The following is a 20,520-nucleotide window of genomic DNA, read 5'->3' as shown; positions in this document are numbered from 1 at the left end:
CTGCCGATGCAAAGATGACTTCAAAGTAGGAAATACGGGTTTTGTCGTTTTTGCGAGAAAAGAGTTTCAGGGGGAAATAGCTCTCTTCGAAATGACAAAGGACCCCGCACAATTATTACGGAAATTCCTGATTTCGGTGGGATTGCTTGAAATCGTGATATATATATACATATATATATATATATATGTCGTAGATGTTGTGTACCTGAGAAAAAGTCTTAACGGACATAACCACCAATCACTGACCGTTTGGCCACTACACGACCACTTTTTTGAAAGCAGCCGAAAATAGTGATATTCTGGATTTTGTTGAAAATGACTGAAACTGTGATATGTTGTAGATATTGTGATCCTGAGAAAAAGTCTCAATTTGTACAACCATACACCACTGACCGTTTGGCCACTATAGGGCCATTTTTTTTTTACTGGACGGATAGTGATTTCAAGAAAATCGTAGACCTTTACGTTGGCGGCCCTAGTACCCCTTCTAATTGTCACAGGGAAATGAACTATACCTCGTTGTAAAAGCTATGGATTGCAAATTCCAACGAGCTAACTTTTGTGCTCCTCGTGCTAAACTCGTAGAAGAAGAAGACGAAAATTCTGAAGAGAATGAGATTTTTTGTTTTTGGTAATTTGTCAAAAGCTGGCAACACTGTTATTTGTCGTACGCAGGAAAAGATATTTTTCCGTGTACGCCAGACATTGGGTACAATCATGTAAAAAAAGAGTGAAGGGCGAAAGTTCAATACCTAGTGAGAAAAAATTCCGAATGTGTTTCCTACTAGAATCACCCTGTACACATTTTTCGAAATATTTTGGTCTACTCTGACGTCCCTAATTGGCACAGAGAGCTCATTTGAAAGCTTATGAGACAGACTTCAACGAGGTAACTTTTGTGCCCCTCGTGGCCAACCCGTAAAAGAAGAAGAAGAATATATTTAAAAAATAAAATAAAAATACATTTTCTGGAAGTTGGCAACAATATTATTTGTCGTGCGCAAGAATGGCCATACACAGGGTATCATTAGTTAGGATGTTTATTTATCTTTACTGATACCACTTTTTATGCTTGTAGCTTCTTTGGAGGGAGAGTCTCCCTCCCCCAAATGCTGAGGGGAGGGGGGCTAGTACATCTAACTTCTCCCCCTACCCTTCTGCTGCTGAACTTCCGATGTAAACGAAATGCACACCGTTGGAAAGTTTGATCCTTCCTAAAGAGATAGACACCAAAATAATCTCTTTAGATTAATTAGGAGCGAAGTGATGGAGGTTTAAACTGCTGGCTCAACTCTTGAGCCATTCGTTCTTCAAAGGTTAAATGAGCAGAAGGTAACGGTATTCTGGATTTCGGTGTAATTACTTGAAACTGTGGTATGTTCTGGCCGTTTGGCCACTTTTTTGAAAACATTAGAATGTAACTGTATCTGAATTTCGGTAGAATTGCTTGAAGCCATAATATGTTGTTAATATTGGATCCTGAGAAAAACTTTCAATGGGCACAACCACCCATCACTCACCGTTTGACCACGTAAGGACCATTTTTTTTCACAACAGCAGAAGGTAGGTCTGGATTTCGGTGGTGTTGGTTGAAACCGTGACATATTGTAGATATTGTGATCCTGAGAAAACGTCTCAATGGACACAACCACAATTACTGACCATTTGGCAACTACGGGACCACATTTCTTAAAACATCAGAAAGTAAGGATATTCTGGAATTTTGGTGGAATTGTATGAAGCCAACAACCAGGAAAAGGGATGGGGAGAGTAGCGTCTAACATCATTTAAGCATAGACAACATTCCGATGTTCATCTTGAGGGACAAAGGAAAACCCTGGAAAGCACTAGACATTTTTTTTTTCAGGATCATAACATCTACAACGTATCACAGTTTCATTAATTTACACCGTAATCATAAAATCGTTATATCCGGCTGTTTTCAGAAATCTGGACCTGTAGTGGCCATAAGGTCAACACTTGATGGTTGTGTCCATTAAGACTTTTTCTCACGATGAGAAGATCAACAATATATCACAAATTTACTCATTCTTACAGAAATTCAGAACATCGTTACGCATGGCTGTTTTCAAGAAAGTAACCCTGTTGTGACCAAATGATTAGTGACTTGTGGTTGCAGGGCCGGCGCTAGCAATTTTGCCGCCCTGGGCGGTACTTTCAAATGCCGCCCCTTTAATGTGCAAACCTTACTTTGAGAGAAGATGTTCAAGTGTCAGAAAAAGTAATATGCCGCATTTAAAAATATATATGAAATGGAAATGTACTTAAAAAATTAAACTACTTCTCTCGAATGCTTATGTAATATTTAAATAACTCCACACACGACACAATATTCAGTATGCTCTTCGCTGTATATCTGTTACATACAGCAGCGCGTGCAGAAAATAAAATTTAAAAAAAAGCTTTACTCACGACTAATAATTTTAATGTTTAAGCTTATTTTATGTCAAAAGGTGTTTCCAATAGAGTATGAAGCATGAAGATAATATAGTGAATCAGATATTACGGCAAAACTATGTGATTAGCCTAAGCCTTACAATTTACTAAAACACAATAGAGATACATAGATTTAACACACCTTAAAGAAATTTTTCTTGCTCTTATATGATCAAATTCCTTTATCAGATTCCCATAGTCCAATGTTTGAGCCAATTCGTGTCCTATTGATATCATTGCTGGACCGCTCAAGCGTGTTTTAGACATGGAAGAACGTAGATAGGTTTTAATAAGCTAGAGTTAATAAGCTAAACTTCTTTCTCCATTTGCCATTGTTACTGGTAAGTAGAGATGCAAGGGCTCGGAAAAAAACCGGCTTTTTTGGAAAAAAACTCGGTTTTTTCTGCTTTGCTTTTTTGCTTCGGAAATTTTGGGCTTTTTTCAAAATACTGCTTTAAATTGATAAAACAGACTTTGTATCGCTTCTCTATAACACAAAAAATCATTTAATTAGTGGTTGATGCTGATAATAATATAAAACATCGAAAATAAACTATGAATTTCGAAAAAATATTTCAAACAACTTTTCTTCAACATATTTACATTATGAATTCCACAGGATTAACCAATGTATATAATAAGAATTTTTTAACCTCCTATATACAAAAGTAAGCAGAATTGGCAAGAACCGTGGTTGTTTTTGAAAATGCCAAAAACCCGTTTTTTTGGGGGATGTTTAAACCAGGCTTTTTTGGTTTAAACCATGCTTTTTTGACAGATTTTTTGCTTTATGTATTTATATTACATATTCACAGAAATAGCCTAAGTTTGTTTCGCCTTGATGTTATTATGCAACAGCGGGGTTATGCCGGAAGAACTCCCATAAGCTTAAAGAAGTGCGGTCAGTAAATTTCTTAAGTTGAGAATCTCCCGCCCTAGCCACTCGGAAAATCCCGTCATTACTTGAAATGTAAGACAATAACGGGAAAATCCTGTTATTGCTTTGCATGTAAAATTTAAGGGTCAACGTACCAAAATCAGTACGCTAAAACTGAGGTATCAAATTACAAATTTAGTACCGGTACGTAGATATCATTGAAAGTCCAATCCAAGCTAATGTTGGAAGCTACGTAGGCAATCGATAAATTTTGCCAATTTCTATCAATATATTTAAGCAATATTGGCTTCTTTATAAAACAACACGCATTTAGGCATGTAGAAATATACAATTTGGTTTGTTTCGTATATTTAGGCTTAACATCCTTACGAAATACCGAGGTTATCAAGGAGAAGACTTTCGCTTAAACTGACATCCGAACCGCTACTTGGGTTACGCATGAAAGAAGGATTGTGGTTCGACCGAGAATTGAACATGGGACACCTTGATTAAAAGGTGAAAGGGAAATAAAACTATTGCAGGTGGTTTGATATCTGGAAACGTTACCATGAAGTTCACACGATTCGCATTTTTCATTCTTTTTATTTTTGTGGTTTAAACCAGTTATTAAAAAAAAAAGTTGGTGTAAATCAGCCAACCCTAAAAGTAAACACTTCTTTTTAAAGAATACACAAATAACTAGCAAAATAGTACGTAGTATTTTTAGTTCAAAATATTCCATACCCTCTTTTTGAAACAAAATAAAATTAAAATAAAACATAAGAGAAATACTTAGATTTATATGATACACTTAAAGACTGCACATCTAGAGCTTTTGGTTCTGTATATTCTTGAAATTCTACAGTTAAGTTTTATAGAACCACCATCACAGTTTACCCAATCCTCAACTTTCTGAACTTTTAACAAGAGGGATTCAACATATCATTACGGAACTCCCCCTCCCCCCCCAAAAAAAAGACTACGGAATATATTTAAGTTAAGCTAAATACAACTGCACAACAAACATGACTGAGTGGTTAGCTTTTGCGCTTCTATCGGGAAGTCCGGGATTCAACCAGCATTCGACCATTCTGTCAAAGCTTTTCTTCATTCCATCTGTGAATGTAGAAATAGTGCGTGTACTGTGAGTTGGGCGACTTCCTTTTTTATTGTTTTTAAATCGTTATTATTACTAATTACCAGCAGTGACGGTTTTGCGAAGGTTAGGGGGGCGGTCTTTCGGACTAAAGCCCGTTCCCCAAAGTTACGGAATGTCTGCAACAAACGATATATCTATTATTTATGCCTTTACTCATAAACTTTAAGCTCCCGTCAAATAAAAATTACGAATGTTTAAAAAAACTAAACATTAGTAAGAAACCCTTCCCAAAATACTTTTCTAAATCCGCCACTGATTCTCAGTATAAAATTATTTTTAAAGTTGTATCCGGAAGATTATTGCTAAACATATAAACGAAACGAAATATTAGTTATGCCTGTACTCATAAACTTCAAGCACTTCCCAAATAAAATTAGGACTTTTTAGGAAACGAAACAATCAGAAAAAACCCTCCTAAAGTACTTTTCTAAATCCGCTACTGATTATTTGTATAAATTGGTATTCAAGATTGTGTCCGGAAAATTATTGCTAAATCACTTCACAGCTACAGTATAACAGAAATGTGGAAGTACGGTTTGACATATATTGAAAAACGTACGCTTTGACGGATAAATAGAAAAACGGGCAAGTTTAACTTTTGCGCTAGAAGCTAGAGTACTAAAAGCTCTTAGAAATGAAACACGGATGACAAACTAGAGAAGAAAAAAGATGTCGATAACTCAAAAGTTAAAATAAAGTTAAATAGCCTCTAAAATTACCCTCAAATACTACATTCTTCATGTTAGCTTTAATTCGTAAAACATGTGCTCCATCCATCTTGATGGTGAATTTCAGAGCGAAATATCACATTCAGGTCATGGAATTCTTATCTAACTATAGAATATACTATAAGAAAGCTATTTAGATAGAAAAATCATGAAGTTGAAAAAAGCCAAAATTTCCAAAATTCTCGTTTTTTTTCCCAAAAAAGCCGGCTTTTTATGTGAAAAAAACCATCGATTCAAAAAAGCCGGCTTTTTTGCATCTCTACTGGTAAGACTAACAAAATCCTAACTGCAACACCGCACATTGGGAGCAAAGTCATGTTCCTTAATTAATTTTAATGTCTCTTTCGGTGAACTTTCACAGGTTTAATTATAGTCGATAACATTTTCAGTTCGTCTTTCAAATCACTGGAGTTAATATCTTTCGATTCTTCGTATGTTAAAATGCTGGCAAGCTTAGTACACTTTTCAGACAAAAAGTTCAGGAGGTATATCTTTACGATTACTTATATCGTAAAGAAATTCGAAATACCCGCTGTGATGTTTAAGTTGCCCAAATCTTTCTCTTAAAGCTAACACAATCATGTCTAGAACTTTGTAATAAAAATCGATCTTGTATCTTATTTGTGGATCTTTAATAGCTTCATCCTCTATCTTGTACTGAAATTATTTCTTCTTTTGACTTCGAGCTTACAGTGTATTACCTATCCATGGTTCATCCGTATCTAATGCTGATGTCAACTCCATCGCATCAACCAAGTAAGATTGAAACTTTCTATCGTTTCTGCTCTCTCAAAGTACGCATATATACATTCAAGAAACCCGACTGCATCCAACACATGAGAATCAATGCTTTGGAGACTTTTGTTTACTATGTTTATGTGGAGTAACAAGTCATACCAGGTTCGATTCCCGGCGGGAGCTCATGTGGTTCGGATTCCACGTTAATCAGTAGGTCCACGTCTCATATAACCTCGCTGCTGAACGGGACGTTAAACTCCAAATCAACAAGTCATACCAGGTATAACGAGTGAGCAAAGGAAAGTAAAGTCACGCAGCTGGTTTTCTACTATACGCAGAGCATCTTTGGCGACCATTCTATCTGTTCTATTGTCGTTACTTATTTGGAGTAAGGTATCATAAACCTTCCCTATTTGATATCTGAATGGAGTCAGAGCCCATTGTACTGATTAATGGTTTTAAGAGTGAGACTGCTAATATGTTCCTTCAGTATGTCTCAACGTTGAACTAACGCAGAAAAAGGTCATAATTTTTTTAAAACTATGCCTCAGTGTTGAACTAACGCGGAAAAAGGTCATAAGCTTTTCTAACTATACAAAAAGTTAAACTGCGTACCGGGATGCTGTAGTTGTATTGCTAACGACAAGGTTTTGAATGACTAATGCAAGAAACATAGAAGGCTCGGGGAATTATTTCTAAAATTCTCTTCTGAATACCTGAATGGAACATATTGGAACAATTGTCGTATCCTTGGCCTCTCATGTTTCCTACCAGTTTCAGAGAATTACCGTTATTATTTGTGTAACGGTAGACTTCTTCACCTAAAGACTTTACTATTGTAACTAGTTCTATTACGTTCTTTCAATGTTGTGCTTCGGTATTTAACATTTTCTAGTGTTTTGCATCAATTGTAAGACCACTCTCCAGTCTTATTGAAAGCTTCGTCCATCTTTCCGACACAAGGTGAAGAGGAGACCTATCATGACTAGCCAAAGCTTCAGAAATGTGGCACCAATGGTTATAGCCAATTGTGAAGTATATTTTACTTGTGGAAAATAATTTGCAACAAAAATAGAAAACAGCATTCTTACTTTCTGAATAAACTAACCACTTTCTGAGCACAGATTCGCCATTACATAACGTGTACTTGAAACAGTGACCTGTGAACCGACGGTTGAAATTATCTCTGCCACAGTCGTCAAACTTGGTTAATTGCTTTGGAGGACCTGTTTTGACTAGGGAGTTCTAATATTCGGAATAATCAATTTGTAAATTGGTTAAAAACTCTCTGTTAGAACCTAAAAGTCTAGATGTTGTAGGCTAGAAAGACCTGTCTCAAGTGGGAGTGTACCTTTTGCATACTTGGAGTGGAGCGTTAGAACATTGCTGAATAGAAAAAATATAAAAGATAGCTTGGTAATCTTATCCTCTCTAGCATGAAATCTTATCTACGCCGCTGCAAGAGAAATATTGAATCAGATACCTGTGGCTAGTAGTTTGATATTGAAAATAAGGGGGAATGCTCTGAATTTCCTGAGTGAGTGTTTTCTTGAAGGTGGGTGAAGTAAGTTCCATTATATTCTCAGGTAAACACAATTTTATTTTTCCATGTGGGTCTGTTACGAAGCATTTTATTTTGAAAGTATTCCTTTCTTTCCCAAATTTTGCCGCCCATTAGACTTGCCGCCCTGGGCGGTGGCACGGCTCGACCCCCTCGCGCCGGCCCTGGTGGTTGTGTCTATTACGACTTTTTCTCAGGATCACAATATCTACAACATATCAGGTTTCAGCCATTTTCATCAAAACCAGAATATCACTATCTTCGGCTGCTTTCAAAAAAGTGGTCCTGTAGTGGCCAAGCGGTCAGTGATTGGTGGTTATGTCCGTTAAGACTTTTTCTCAGGATCAAAATATCTACAACATATCACGTTTTCAGTCATTTTTACTGAAATCCAGAATATCGTTATCTTCGGCTGTTTTCAAAAAAGTGGCCCTGTAGTGGCCAAACGGTCAATGATTTTTGGTTGTGCCCATTTAGACTTTTTCTCAGGTACACAACATCTACAACATTTCACGATTTTAAACAATTCCATCGAAATCTAATTTCCGTAATAATTGTGCTGGGTCATTTGTCATTTCGAAGGGAGCTATTGCCCCCTGAAACTCTTTTCTCGCAAAAATGACAAAACCCGTATTTCCTACTTTGAAGTTATCTCTGCATCTGCAGAGTTTCGTTTCTTTAATGTGACCCTCTTAATCAAGAGGGCCCATTTTTGAAAAGGGGCCTTCGCCCCTTAACCTCTTTTCCGAAAGAAACAAAAAAAATACGTGTCGATTTATTTTCGGTTTACTATGTATGTGCCGATCGGATGAAGTTTGAAGAAAATCGGATGAGTGGAAACCGTTATGAAGCTACTTCCTTTACATTTTCATTTTTTGGACTTAACCTGTTTTTGCCCCAAAGTCTTCAATTGTAATCTGTTCAATTTTCCGCAAACGCTACAGGTACGCCATGTCGAGTTTTCCCAGCTTTTTTGGGAAATTCCGACACTTGTTATTGTGAGTTCCCGCTCTTCATTTAAATAGAAATAAAGAGGTAAAACATGCAGCAATACAGTAGTATACACATAAGTGGCATATGTAAGTAGCAAATTCACACATTAAAATCTTAGAAGACCTTACAAATGTGTCCTGATTTATCCCATAAATTATTGTTTTTTAACACTCTCCCGAAGTCTTAGCAAATGATTTTATTGTATCTTTTGTTGGGTCTCTAACTCTAGCAAATGATAATCCTTGACGTTTCTGTGTAGTCACTGATGGATGCCAGCTTTTGAAGCTATACATCCAATCATATCCAGTCATTTCCGACTTCTTGCCGAAACGATGTTCAATTTAGTTTTTTATCAGCATAAGAAAATGTAACCGACGTAAATCGGTGACGGTGAGACCAAATCCAAAAATCGTTTTACAGACTCCTTCTCTTGTTTTTCTGACAAGATTGGACAACCCCTGAACTTCTTATTACTGAACCCATCTACTTTGAAAACCATTTCTCGTAACGTGTTTCTAGGCACATCAAATCCTCTAGCTGTCTTTTAGTTAGTGACATTTCATTTCTAGCAGCCTCAACGGCACTTCATGTTTCTTAAGGACCAACTCAGTGACAGTTTTATTTAATGACAGTTTTTCGTTGATAATTACGTACCATTCTGCCGGAATTATAAATGTAAAAAAGTGATAGGTTCGTTTGAACCCTTTAGCTTACTTCATTGGGGCTCGGGCTCGCGCTCAATTATTGAGCCCGAGCCCGATTGAGCGCGAGTGTCGAGCTCACGAGCGTCGGGTTCGCGAGTTTGGACACCTATGGTTGGAACTCCCCAACATTGACTGTCGCGAATACCTTGAAACAACCTGTTCACTGCTAGTTAAATATTTTGTTATATAGAAACACTGAAACAGCAACATCCACCTGCCATACTCTAGCCTTTAGAGCGCCTATGCATTATTTCTTTCTTTCTCTCTTATCAAACTAGTGAACGTTTAGCTACGTGAAACCGTATTTTACATGAAACTACCTTATAGACAAGTATTTACACAACTCATCTGACAAATACCTCTATCCGATACGATAATAATCTAGAAATGATTAGCTGCTCTTATAACTTACAACACACTCGGACCTCTCTAACAAGGTACGTTCGCGAAGTGTCCCCTCGGGATTCGTGCAAAATTAATTCAAATGCAAATTTCTCCGCGGCCCAATATGTATTATACTAATTTTAGCCGGCCATACCGGTGATTTGCATATTTATGGACCTCCATATATATCCGAAATTCAATCATACACTACTATAACGCTCAGACACAAAACTGCTTTTAGGAGAAAATTGTACATGAATTTAGGAGAAAATTGTACATGAATTTGATGTATTACTTGCACCTATTCCCGTTTGACAAACCGAAAGTTGAATCTAATATGTCGGATCCAAGATGGTGGCCAGGGTGGGTAACATATGTCAGAGAAGCAGTACTTGATCCAATTTGTATTGCATATGCCTACATTCATATCCAGCTACATCTAAAGAAACTAATAGCAATTTTGTGTCCGAGCGTTATAGTAGTGTATGATTGAATTACGGGTATATGAATTCCCACAAATACGCAAATTACCGGATGGGCCGCTAAAATTAGTACAATACACATTGGGCCGAGGAGAACTTTGTATTTGAATCAATTTTACGCGAATCCCAAGGGGACATTAGGCGAATGTACCTTTTGAGTCTACTAAATTCATTTGCCTCCCTCGAAAATCAAGTGAGCTACAGGGCTGCAAGCTTAGAGCTGTCGGAATTCCCAAAATGTCGGGACCACCCCAAACGACCTTAATTAAAATAACTAACATTGAAATGAGAATTTCTAGTCGTTAGATATGTTATTTCGAACTGGGTGCTCTGTGACGTCATATTTTACTTCTTCCTTCTCAGTAAACTACAGGGAGAGAACAAGGAACAGAGGGGAAATCTTCCGTTGATAAAAGCCAGTGCTGACAGAAAATCAAGAACATCGATGGATTAGAGGATGATGTTGGAGATACGCTAGTGGTGGATACACTAGCCGTCCACTTCCGACAATTCCTTTCCATTCTTTTACCCATTTCCCTTCTTTCGTTTGCTCCATCTGTTCTCTCTGTCATTTCTCCGATCCTTAAAGCGTACTTATACGTCACAAAGCGGGCAGTTTTAAAATGACTACCTTAGATCATCGATGGAAATTAAAAGTTGCGTATTATTGTGCATTATGTCTGTCTCTATTACAATCTGATCCATTGGCTTTAAGACTAAGATAATACAAACATACATGATGTAGCGGATATTTTCTTTTCTTTCTTTCTTTTTTTTTTGTGTTTATTTACAAGGTTCGTTTAGACATAACGTTAAGTAGCTTTGACAATAACTTGACAGCAGAGCCAATTAATTACTTCGCAGTTGTCTGATAACAAAACCGAACTATTACTATTACAAAGCCGTTATTTATTCGATTCTTACTTAAACTAAAACCGTCTCTAGTAAAAAAAAAAAAAAAAATATTACTCACATGGTGTTTTCGTGGTATCAATGACAGATAGATCATGACTTTAAAAACGGCCAGGCAAAATCGATGAGGCTGACTGATTCTAATGTAAGGTTTGAGATATTTTCTTTTTTATTCAGATAAATCGAAGTTGTACAAAGTAGATTTCTGGTGGTACCATAATGAGAGGCTTCAGAATCTCCATAAGATAACATGTAAAATTTAATTCCTAAATATCTTTTAAAATATTGCACGTAGGAACTTGCAATTTTGTACATGAATACCAAAGAGCAAAACAAATAAGATGATTGTCTCAATTTTGCAACTTATAACTTAGATTAATTGTAATGCGTACTTCCGTAATGAGGTAATCACTACTGCAGGTAAACAGTCGAAATATTACTTCCAAGTCTCATAAATTACTATGGGTGACATTCTTTCAAGATCACATGCGGGGGAGTGATGCATTGTGGCAATTTGGGAAGCGAAACTCGTGTCTACCACCTCCATTTTTATAATCATTTTCGCCTTGAGCAGCCTCCTTTTCCTCCCACACCAACACTTCTCTACTGAGTTTCTACAACTTTACGACGACAACTATCTGAATTTGCTTTTCCAGCAGAAGCTGGTGTTACTTCCGTGCCAACAAAGTACTTCGTAGAACAAAGATATTTGAAATCTCGATATCAAACATATGTTTCCGATTGCTTCTTTTACATCTTTTGTTGCTTGTGCGCCAAAGGAACCTCTATGAACGAAGCAGAGGAGCAGTTTTATCCCTGCAATTTCAGAGTAATCTAGGAGCATATCTAGTTGGGATTCTGTACTATGTGTTTGTCCGTGTTGTGAACAGTTCTAGAGAAGGGAAACCTGACAGTGGATGAAGGTATGGTACTCTCGTTTGCCAAGAAAGAGATCTCAAGCAGGTCATAGCGCTGAAAATGACAGGAAAAATAAAATAGACCATTCCATTTTCAGTACATGTTCCTATTCTCAAAATACAGGGCATTACTGGCTCTATGAGTGCTAACAACGCAAGAATATAAAACACACACACAGAAAGGGTTAAAATCTTTCAGTTTTCAGGGAAATCTTAACGTCCCGCGGTAATGCTCTTTATGCTAAGAGAGATGATAAGTAAGGCAGGAGAATGGTGATGGAAGAATTGGTGGAATGAGAATGTGGAAGTAAATTTAAACACCCCGAGAAAACCCAGGGACTCAATGTTATCCACCACAAACTTACTTGGCCGGGGAGCGAACAGGGACCCCACGCACCAGAGAAAGCGCTCTACCACTACGCCACAATGCCTTCGGAATACAATTGAGCAGATCGAGTGAACGTAAAGGTATGTCACATTTTCTAAGTTTTGAGTAAACTTGGAAAGAAGCTCGACCGTTCCCATGAAATTCAATATAACGGCACATACCAAAGAAGCTTTCCCTGCCATCGGTAGATACATTTTCAGAATTAAAGTACCTACATACTGTTCTGTGGTTTGGGGTCGTGGTGGCTCAGTGGTAGAGCGTTCACCTCCGGTGTTTGCGGTCCCTGGTTCGATCCCAGCTCGCGCCGTGTGGACTTTGTGGTGGACAAACACCGTGCTCGTGGGTTTTCTCGGAGTTCTTCCTTTCCTCCCACTTTCTTCATTCCACCATTTCATTCATTCCTCATCATCACCGTCTCCTTTAGCCTAACCGGCATAATCGTGGGACGTAAAACTCAAAGAATCCATTCCATTTCTTTCTTTCTTTTTCTTTTTTTTCTGTGGTTTGACCACAACTCATTCCACCTAACAACTTAATTTCACCGGAAATGACGCTTACCATTATGTACGCTCAATTTTACTGACCCCTAAAAACGTGTATTTGTGTTTCGGAGCGTACTGGGGCATTGCCATGCAACAATTCATTCAATAGTAGAATTAAACAAGTCTTGTAATCTTTGGGTACCACAATCTTCATAACCACGTTATTATTATTTGTAATAGTAATAGCATTATATGTTATTCTTTTTTCCTCAAATATTTAACTCAAATTAAGACTCGGAGAGAAGTAAAAAAAAGATTCCGATTTCCATTTTAACATCCTTTTTCGTAGTTGCGGACCTACATTTTAACGCGAAATCCGAACCCGGTTTTGGTAGACGACTTAATAAGGACGAAATTAACTGACTTGTTTATTGGCTACGGTTGACAGCAGAATATACAATGACAAGGGGGAAAAATCCAAAGTTAGAATGTAGTATACTATGTACATAAATCACGTTAATCTTCTTACGTTATGTTGAATATTTTCTACTTTAGCTTGATTGTACTTTTGCTACTTTTATTATAGCAATTGCATTTTAAACGTTTTAGTAAAATTAAAAATAAAATAGTGGAAAATTTGTTGCCATGATATTTTCCTTAAATCACAATCAAACCCGGGAGGAAGAATATGATTGATCTTAACATTTCTTGGGGCCGCGGTGGCTCAGTGGTAGAGCGTTCACCTGTGGTGTTTGGGGTCCTGGATTCAAACCCTGCTACCGCCAAGTGAACTTTGTGGTGGACAAACACCGTGTGCGTGGGTTTTCTCGGGGTTCTCCCGTTTCCTCCCACTTTCTTCATTTCATTCATCTCTCATCATCACCGTCTCCTTTAGCCTAACCGGCATAAGCATGGGGCGTAAAACTCAAAAATTTCATTTCATTTATTAAATTTTCTTCTTCTTCTTCTTCTTCTTCTTCTTCTTCTTATTATTATTATTATTATTATTATTATTATTATCTATTTAATATCCTTTTTCTAAGGCTATCCTTCATTGTAATTTAACTATAATGTCCTTATAAATATTTGGAGCGAAGCGAGCGAAGTTCCTCTGTAATTGTCTTAGACATTCGTTTAGCCGGATACTCTATAATATGCCTTGAAACTTTCTTAACCAAATTTGGCATGTTGATTTGATAGCGTGCGCTAAGTGTCGTAAGAGGTCCCGATCGGACATACCATTGAGGAATAATCACCAAAAAACTGGATCTCCGAGATGTCTGAACCGTACTTCATCCATCTTAAGATGGTGGTTTGGGAGTGCACGCTGAGAAGGGACCTTTTTTTTTTTTTTTTTTTGACAATTCGATTTCTAAAAATGCTTGCTATCATCGGTTGCAGCACCCAAAGCAACCGAGAAGAACAAGTTTTTATCGGCAGACCGTAAACAGGGCCGGAGATAAAGGGGTCCAAAAATTCGAATACAGGACGCAGAAAGTGCATATAAACATCATGTAATTTTGAACCGAGTGGAGGAATTGAGATCAAATTTGAGATGTGAGTATCGAGTGTGAAGCTCTTCGGAATAGGTATATTGCGCATCATGTCGGCCATCTTAAAAGTCGCCATATTGGAGTTATCGAAAATAAAGAAACGGGAAGGAAATCATGTGGTACATCAATTTAGGCTAGCTTGTTCCCAGAAATTGAAATATGAAGTTAGTTTATTCCAACTCTTATGTGTTGAGTAGTTACGGATGCTGCAAATTTTGAACAGGCGAAATTAATGGTAGTGTGCAGTCGCCCCTTGTTGGCCTGAGAGCTCAGATATTGCGCTTATAAATGACGTAATTGGGGATGTCAGAACCGACAAGTTGCGCCCACACTGAGAAAAATCCATTATCCGGACAGCGGTATATTGTACAAATACAAGGATTCGTTATGTTTACTAAGGAAATCTGTACGGAGCGTACTTTATCCATATGCTACACAGGTACTGCCTTTTACCCGCTTAGATATTACATCATGTCGCTGCAGGATGTCTGACTTCTAACAATCTTCTGTATTTTACATACATATACGTATGTTAAATACTTCAGCTATATGTTATATACGTCCATCTGTGTGTGAGATCCAGGCCGCCTATAGACACCTCTTTCTTTCGCCATGGCTGACGTCATTGAACTACCGTCTTTTGCTTGCGAAACGAGGTTGTTTACAAACGGAAAAGAAGAGAGGAAGGAAAAAATGCTTGGGTAAGTACACTAGTTAACTATTACTTTAGTTAAATATTCCATTAATTATATATTCTTTTAGTGTAACTTGCTTTAATATAGTACTAAGTAAGTAATGTAGTTTACGAATACAATTCTTACTATTGTAAAACTCGTTAATGATTGAGGACAATGGAATGGGTGAATCTGAATTTTGAAAAATCTTTGAATATTAATGTTTTGAAACATTTTACATTTCAAGGTAGCAAAATGAATGTTATGTGTTTATTCATTCCGTTTTATATGTGACGATTTATTACTTGGTGCAGATTTACTACAGGGCTGCTTAACATAATTGCTAATAAACCGTTTTCAGCGCAAAAATTCCCTTGTGTAGTGAAGATTTAGGATTTAGATTTCTGGGCTTTCGGCATCAATGGCCTTGTTAGCCCGTCACACATGAGGGATGACTTCCCTCGGCGAGCACACTATCCGGGGAAAGGAAGGGAAGAATGGATTGGGGAAAAATGGGGCTGCGGTGGCTCAGTGGTAGAGCGTTCACCTCTGGTGCTTGGGGTCCCGGGTTCGATCCCAGCTCCCGCCAAGTGAACTTTGTGGTGGACAAGCACCGTGTGCGTGGGTTTTCTCGGGGTTCTCCCGTTTCCTCCCACTTTCTTCATTCCACCATTTCATACATTACTCATCATCACCGTCTCCTTTAGCCTAACCGGCATAACCGTGGGACGTAAAACTCAAAGATTTCATTTTCATTTTTGGATTTGGGAAGGAAGAAAACGGCCTGGGACCTATATGTTAGGTACCACTCCGGCATTTGCCTGCTGTGAATGAGGAAAAGCCAAGGAAACCTCATTCAGGATGGCTGGACTTAAAATCTTTTGATACTTTTTCGACGGAGTTCCCCCACCGGGATCGAACCCGGGACCGCTCGCACCGAAGGCGAGAGCGTTAGCGACTACGCTACGCGGGGCCACTAGTGTAGTTTAGAAAACTCATTTTTACTAGGATATTTGCAAGATTTTTTTTTCTTTTAGTTTAACGCCCCATGATTGTACATCAATGTAAGAGAGAAGGTGACGATGATATACATGATAATGGTGGAATCAAGAAAATGTAAGGAAACTGGAAAGTCTTAAGAATAACCACACCTACAGTGTTCACCAAAAGCCTATTTGTCGGGAGCAGGAATCGAACCAGGGACCTACCGCGTCAGAGGTAAGCGCTCTCAGAGCTTTCTTTTGTTTAAAGAACTTGTTTACAATGAATATATATATATATATATATATATATATATATATATATATATATATATTACGAAGATATTGACATATTTTACAGCCTCACTGAAATTTTAAAAAAAAAAGTAGTCAGGGAGAGCTTACTTGTCAGGTTTTTATTTTTTAATTTAATTTATTTTTATTTATTTATTTTTGCTTTGTTATGTTCCCTAGTTAATTAATGTTTGGGTTACTGAAAATTAAAACCTTTTTAGTATTATTGTTATGTCATCACTTTGGAACCAAAACGTTAGATTTTTTTTCTTGTGTTTTCATATAGGAAGTTGGTGAGTTTGTGCCTTAGCATTGGTTTGGTTTCTAGAACGTAATTGAAGGTCATGTTGAGTTGAGTCTTGGTGGGTTTGAGTTCGTGAAGTGTCAGGCACTGCTTGTGCCCCTGTCTTCTGTTTGTGATGTTTCCTGGCTTTGGGCTGTGACGTATTTATGTTGAGGAGTACCAACGCAGGCCGCGTGATATACAGGTAGCTACAGTAGGTAGGTTCCCTTCCGTCACCAAAGCATGATGGCGGACGTTGAATTAAACTGATATCACGCTGTATTACGGGCTTCTAGCGCTGCGGTGTTGCCAAATTAGGCCCTAAAAGGGTTGAAATTCCCTATATTTTGCATATTTATAGTGTAAATCAGGCAACATTGTAAGATATAATTTAATTAAATTTTGATATCAATTTAATTAACCCTTTAATCAAACTCCTATCAAAATGATTACCCCTTTAATCAAACTCCTATCAAAATGATTACCCCTTTAATCAAATTGCTATTAATTTATTCAATTAAAGATGATTTCGTAGAATTAATGTAATCGCGTATGATGATATACGTACCGTTATTACCTTATAGTACTATTTAATTATATCAAATTTAATTAATCCTTTAATTAAACTCCTATCAAATTTCATTACCCCTTTAATCAAATACCTATTAATTTATTCAATCACATATGATTTCCTAGAATTAATGTAATCGCGTCTGATCATACACGTGACGTCATTACCTTGTAGTGGTGTTTACTTACTTACCATACTCACATTTATTCTTGGCGCCAAAATTCGTTTTCCTGATTGGTCGGTTTCATTTCTTCTTTGAAGAATACTTCATACATGATATAGGAAAGATTCTGAGTTGAATCTTTGTGCTTGACGATAAACTATGATGTAATAGAATATCAGTTACTTTTAATAAAATAATAATGTAATAATTTGGTATTATAATTTAAAATTAAACAGAATATCATGCCTTTAATACGATAACTGATACTCTATTTTATGCATAAGAAGTATATGTATTCTTCCTTTATCTTATACAGAATACACATACATATGTTATTAATGTACGTAAATAAACTTATGTAATAGTATATGAAGCATATGTATTCTTCCCTTATCTTATATATAATACACATATCTTGTATTAAGTACCTTATTTGATTGTAATTGTACAGGATGTAGAAATAAAAAGCAGGGATGTAAGTTTTAAAAAAAATTTATTGAAAATTTAAGAAAAAAGTTGATAAAAAAATTGTATATATGATAAAAAATAAAAAAATGTAAATATATAATAAAAAATAAAAAAGTATTTTGAAAATAGGGAAAAGGGTATATATACAATATTTATATATTGATCTATATTTGTTTACATAGGTTTGTTTATACTTGATTTGAATTGAGAAAATAATTTAAGCTTTGAAATATTCTATATACAATATACATGTTATGAAAAAATCTATTTACAATATATGAAAACTATTTACAATAATATACAATGACTTAAAATACGATATACCTAATATATAAATACTATTTACAATATAAATGATTTGAAAAATATTATTTACACTTGAAGACGTAGATCTTAGGGTGTGAGGGGTCGTAAAAGATTTAAAGAATTTGATAACATAACATACCCGGGAATAACATGATACAGTGTATAATTGTTACGTGTTTCCTTTTATTCATACCATTATTTACATTTTCCTCATTCATTCATTTATTTTATTTACAGTTTTTATATGTTTTTATTAGATATTAACAAGATATATACAAATATTTACATCGCATTCATGCACTCACACATTCACACATTTGCCAACCATTAGGCGCGGTACCCAAAGGGTAATGTCCTGTAGTCAGTCATGCTGTTAGGATTTAATCGACGTCTTTTGTTGGATACCATTTGATGGGTCTTTGTTTCAGGACGTGAAACGATGACAAATCCCTGCTTACGGGTAATCCTACCTGGGATGTTTATTGTTTTTCTTTCAATTTTTCCACGAACCAGGTTATGGAAATGCTCAAAATTAATTTCTTCGCATGTTCTATAATCCAAAGTGATACCCCGAATTTTATACACATAATCAAATTTTCCCGTCCCAATTTCTTTCAACCTATACGCATAATTTTTTGGCCCCAGACCTATAAATTTGTCTATTTCCCACCCATCTTTTACTTCATCGGTTAGTTCACCCAAGTAGGGCCCTAATGTAAGCGGAGATTTTTCATCACGGCGTTGTACGAACATGATGCTATCAGTATCACAATACAACACCTTATCACGCCCTACACTTGTCATCAAGTCATACAGTTTTAACCGCGCCCATGACGTAATGAACGCCGCAAGAACAACGTTTGAGAATTTCCAGGGCTTATTCTTATTTTCCGTATTATGAAAAGTAAGAATAAGATGTTTATTTCCGACGGGTAACACGCTTTGTACTTCATATTGTGGTGCCCATAGATAATGCAAAAATTTTTCCGGTGTGTCAACAATTACGGATTGCGACAAGTCCGTTCTTTGTCCCCATTTCCCATAAAGCGAGTTAAGGAATATCTTGGAGATATACCTCAGACCAGGGTTCGATTCAATATTTTTTTCGTCTAATTGTATACCTTCATGGGCATAATAATCTGCTATGTATTTATGTTTGTCTCCTTTGGTTTTGCACCAAGCAGGAAATCCTGAAGATTCCTGCTTTAATTTTAGGAAGGAGCCCACATAGTCTTTAAACAGACTATCCGAGTTTTCCTCCTTACAACCGAGTAGTTCGAATTCCCATACTTCAATAATTTGCAGAATTTTATATCCGGCCTTTAACGCTTTATGAAGTTCTGGGGTACAATATGTGTCTGTTAAGGCACGCTCGGCGTCGCAATGCATGCAATCATTGATACCTTCTTCCATACACGTGCGACATAAGCCAAACATAAGTCGACCGTTACACGTATATGGGAGCACCGGAAAAAATAGATCATTTGGAGGCAAAATGGTGCATTTTACTAACCCATTGATACTTCCCACATCTGGGAAGTCCGGCCCCTTGTATATTTTTGGTTTACCTACGGGCATTGGTTTACGTGCCATTACCCAAGGATACAATGATGTTACATCATAATATGCAATGAACTCATTGGAAGTACATTCGTACAAAGCATTGAAACACTCCGTCCGACCACCATGAAAACCGTCCTTGGGTACAAGGTGATCAACAAGATCATTACATTGAGTTTTAATAAACTCTTGCAAACTCTTGTCATTCTTCACCATGTGATCCCAATCACATTCCCACATTTCAACGAGATTAACACCCCGTTTCTTGAGGTAATTAGCTTTTATGATGGTCTTTTCGAAGCGGTCTTGTAGGGATGTACTATCCTTAGAGGCAGAATCGAGACTGACGTGGCGCAATGCTGTAAAACAACGCTTACACCCGTGGAAAAAACATCCATGAAACTCATAAACTGTATTTGTTTTGCTATCATAACCATCGACTTTATATTTACCAATACGCCTTTCCAATCCATTCCCTGAATGTTCAATTTTATTACCTTTGGTACGTTCTAAATACCGTAACCAATACAAAGCTTTTAGACTTTGCCGATCACGGTGATCGAACCCATAAGGCGGAATAATTGGAATGACCTCCTTTGGTAAATATAAGGACCGATAAGTTAAAATTGCCAAACTTGCAATTGTAGGGGAGGAAATAAAACACTGGATACCATTCGTTTTTTCCTCGATTAAGTTCGAAAACTTAATCACAGCCTCTGCAAGAATCTTAACGTCATTCCTACAGTATTCCATCATCTCGTATTGGAGATCATACTCCTCGCCACTTAAAGCACGTTCTTGGTGCCAGGCGATTAATTGTCCCCGTTCTTTTGGGCTGAGACTGTCTGCATCAAAATACTCTAAAGACGGAATTTTGCCTACATAA

The sequence above is a fragment of the Thermobia domestica genome, unplaced genomic scaffold, assembly GCF_964235325.1.
Source record: "Thermobia domestica unplaced genomic scaffold, izTheDome1.hap1.1 HAP1_SCAFFOLD_430, whole genome shotgun sequence".
Taxonomy (NCBI): domain Eukaryota; kingdom Metazoa; phylum Arthropoda; class Insecta; order Zygentoma; family Lepismatidae; genus Thermobia; species Thermobia domestica.
This window is presented reverse-complemented; position numbering follows the sequence as displayed.